The sequence below is a fragment of the Callionymus lyra genome, chromosome 4 (assembly GCF_982586985.1).
Source record: "Callionymus lyra chromosome 4, fCalLyr1.hap1.1, whole genome shotgun sequence".
NCBI classification, from domain to species: Eukaryota; Metazoa; Chordata; class Actinopteri; order Syngnathiformes; family Callionymidae; genus Callionymus; species Callionymus lyra.
The window spans coordinates 7,625,691-7,629,863 of record NC_141821.1 but is presented as its reverse complement, the minus strand read 5'-3'; the positions used below and the strand labels follow the sequence as shown (position 1 = coordinate 7,629,863).

General features: G+C 45.6%; 1 non-coding gene across 1 annotated transcript; it reads left to right on the top strand.

Moving 5' to 3' along the window:
• Positions 1 to 1,528: 1,528 nt before the first annotated feature.
• Positions 1,529 to 1,631, top strand: LOC148081630 (U6 spliceosomal RNA). Its single transcript, XR_015711241.1, has one exon. It is a non-coding gene; the product is annotated as a U6 spliceosomal RNA (small nuclear RNA).
• The last annotated feature ends 2,542 nt before the right edge of the window (positions 1,632 to 4,173 follow it).

Sequence of the window (4,173 nt, the reverse complement as noted above, 5' to 3'; positions counted from 1 at the left end):
CATGTGTTAAGATACCTAAAGGGTACTTCTGATTTTGAGTTAAGTTTCAGGAAGAGTGAGGAGGATTTACATCTTATAGCATTCAGTGACTCAGACTGGGCATCTTCAACAGAAGATAGTCGGAGCACGACAGGATATTGCTTCAGCCTTACAGAACAAGGCCCAGCAATCTCCTGGAAAACCAGGAAACAACCCACAGTGGCTCTGTCCACTTGTGAAGCAGAGTATGTTGCTTTGGCTACCACTTCTCAGGAAAGTAGGTATCTGACACAACTGTTAAGTGGCATGGATGGAAGATTGTACAGTTTCACAAAGATCTTTGGAGACAATCAAGGATCAATTGCACTGAGCAAAAATCCAGTGAATAGACAAAGATCCAAACATATTGACGTGAAATATCACTTCCTTCGTGAAGCATTAAATGAAGGTAAAATAGACATTGTCTACTGTCCCTCAGAGGAGATGGCAGCAGACATTCTGACAAAACCAGCAGTGAGAACAAAAATAGGAAAATTCAAAAAATGGTTCTTCGGCAATTAAAAGAACAGATAGCGTAGATAGTTTGAGATGATGAGAGCAAGGGGGGGGTGTTGAGTGATCTGCTCTCATATTTATTTTGGTTTATTGTGTTATGTTTTGTTTTGCCATGCACTGGATGTATGTATTGTTGAATGACGTCATTGTCGTCAATTTACCGCACCGCGGACACTTTATGTTAAATAGGCGTGTACTCGTGTGACGTGTGTTGTTGCAAATGTGATTGTCACAGCTGCTGACGGGTGTGCTAACGGAGCTGTGACAAAGCTAGAATAAAAGCTACAAACAAAGAACGATTGTTTTCCCTACCTCGCAATATTATGGAGCAAGACTCAAGACGAGCAACAAGCGTTCCTTATTTTTTCATTTCGATCAGTGTGCGGCCCAGGGGATAGCACGAAAAGAGGGCAGTCTATAGGTCGGAGGGGTAAGTCTGAAAGATCCTCGGGCTGGGTTTTGAGTAAAAGTGAGCTTGTAAGCTTGGGGCCAGGAGAAGATAGGCAGTGACTAGCCATTACTGCCCACACGCCAACGAGACCCAAGCACCTGAAGGCATGATGCCGCACGAAAATGCTTTTGGTTTGAGTGTGTGGAGGAAAATCCTCAAAAGGAGCTTGCATTGGCCGGGAATCGAACCCCGGCCTCCCGCGTGGCAGGCGAGCATTCTACCACTGAACCACCAATGCTCGATGCACCATGCCTCTATTACCGCGCAACACACAACATTCCAAAGACCCTATCATCCTTGAACATTATCAAACTTTGTCAGAGTTTTAGTACTGAACCCACCACTTGAAAGTTCTCCACTGAGAGAGTCTGCACTTTTGCAGAGTATAAAGGTGAGCCAAAGTTTGTGTAGATCAGGGGTCTGTAACCCTATTCATGTAGAGAGCTTCCTGAGAGCCTCTGCTCCACTCTCAACTGGCCCCTTAAGTAAAAGACACAGAGAAGTGACTACCTAAATGTTCCCGTTCACAGATTGGCACTGGTCGTAACAGTTTGCTGTTACATCAATTAAAATTGGAACGATACAGAGAAGATTAGCATGGCCCCTGCTGCGAGAATGCGGTGCAATGTTCTCTGTCAATGTTTGTAGCGTGTGGCGTAAAATTAGTCTTAGAAAGATGTAGAAAATGTAGCTAAAACCTGTAGAAATTCAGCCATTCACACATACTGATGGGAGTAGGCTGCACACTTGCGCCAAGTTCACTATCAGGAGCAATCAGGGTAAAGTGCCTTGTCCGGAGCTGGGCTTGAACCGGCAAACTTTCGGTCCGAAGGCAACCACTCTACTATCTGAGCTATGTTGCCCCTTTTAAATTTTTTTTTTTTTTTTTTTTTTTCGACCTTATTAAGTTTAATGCTCTGTAAAATAGTTTGTATGTATTGATATGTGTAGATCTATTGGACTAATCATTATTTTATACATTGAAAGAGAGATGAGAGAGAGAGAGACAGACAGTCAGACAGACAGAGACAAACAGATACACAGACAGAGACAGACAGACAACCAGAAGAGGGATTTGGGGTTTTATTTCATTTTATTATTGTATTCATCATTTGTTTTAAACATTCCCCTCTGCTTTTTTAAGGGCTTGGCTCCTCTTGGCTCCTCTTCTTCCCGTAACCCTTGTCGGCGAATTGCAGGAGCCACTGTTGGTAAGGCATACCCGCGGTCTCTTGGCAGTACCAGTTACCATAGTACTGCCTGTGGCTGTCTGTAGCACGCTCTTTCCCGCAGCGCCGACACATCATCTTCACGTTGCCTCGCTGATACTTCTTGCAGACAATCCCGGCTTCTTCGCGTTCACGTTTTTCTTCTGATACCACCTGGTGGACCGTGGAACGCTGGACGGTGGCAGGGGGACCGTAGCGACTGGGAGCAGAGGCTCGACCCGGGGTCCTGTGGTACCAGAAGCAGGGACTACGTGAGCAACCCAGGGCAGCAGAAGCGGCGGCCTGAAGGAGTGGTCTTGTCCAGCGGTGTTGGGCGGCAGCGTGAAGATGAACGGCTGGGGCAGAGGTGGCTGGGGCATGACTGCCACGCGTTGTACGGGTGGCGGCAGCGGTCGGGCGGCACAGGGCGGGGGCGGAGGCAGAGTAATCCCCTGCTCCAAGAGCTGCCTCTCCTCTCGTTTGGATCTGCGGTTGTGCCTGTAGTAATGAAATGATAAACATTTAATAAGCAAGTTTATATACATGAAATTTTAAACCCACTTGAATATGTAATAAGATGCATTAAGAATAAAACGAGTATATTATTATTTGACTTGACAATCATTAAAAAAAGTTAGTTTTGATGTGATAATAGATGTGATGAATTACCATTGTGTCAGGGTGGTCTGATTTATCTCCACCAGCTGTAGCGATGTCTCCTGCATGACCAGTGCATTGTCGAGCACCTTCTGGCGAACCTTGCGGTAGGCGCGGCAAATGAGTGTCCAACGCTGGACGGTGGCGCCCTCCTTACGGACGGGGGAAGGATTTGCCTCGCACAACTTCACCATCAGGCACTCGACGTAGCGATTGCAATTGGGCCATTGTGCAGGACCGGTGTTCTGTCCCAGGAAACATCTGTAATAAACCCACACTATCAATCCTAATTGTCAATAAATTAATGTAATTTAGACTAGTGTAATATTTGTTAATATATTTAATTTAAGACATGTCATATAGTGCAGTATATGTAATATAAGCCATGCATAATTATCACAGATTAGAATATTCGAACACTGACCTCTTGGTGCTATCAACACCAGGGGCAACGGGCGACTTGCTGGTCTTGAATCGACCGCCAGACTTGGACCTGTGACGCGGGGAGAACTGGGTGGCCTGCTTGTCATAGTCGTCCAGGTTCCTCCACAAGGCGATGATCTGGGCGGCCTGGGCGTTGGTCAACGGCTCATCTTGTCCTCTTAGTGAAAAGAGACATCTCGCCAGGGCCTCTACGTTACCGTAACCGGGCACGTTGTTACGGTCCACGGAGTCCTGAATAACAATTATACCAATGCATAAAAATGTTGCCATGCATATTGAATAAATCCATATTGAATAAAACTATTTTGATAAGATACCATGAGTTTGTATTGGATTTACCACTGGCGATAGATGAGCCGGTGGTGTACCTACGGACGGGGTAGGCGTTACCGGGGAGGGTAACGGTTCTGGTGTGGTCACAGCAGGAGGGGGCATCGAATCCTCACCGCACACCGCGGCAGGTTGCCTGGCGGGTCTTGGCGACGCTGATCCCCTGAATAGCTGTCGTCTACTCTTGCGTGACCTACACTCAGCTGTGACAAAAATAGGCTGATTATACTTTAAAAAAAAAAAAAAATTCATAGGATATATCAATATAATTATATACAGTATATAATTTATTTTTAATCTGCATATAAAATATATGAATAATATAACTTAAATTTTCATTGATAATAAATAAAAAAGAAAACAAAGACATAAAATAAGTCTTACAATCTTCTGACAGTGCAGAAGGTGGGGTCGGGTCTGTTTGGCGGCGTGGCGGGACGGAAGGGCAATGTTCCACGTCGTAGGTGGAGACGGTGGGGTCCTTAAAAGGACTGTCCTCCTCAAACCCTTCATCCTCATCTTGGAGACAGGCATCCAGGCGTGCGGACT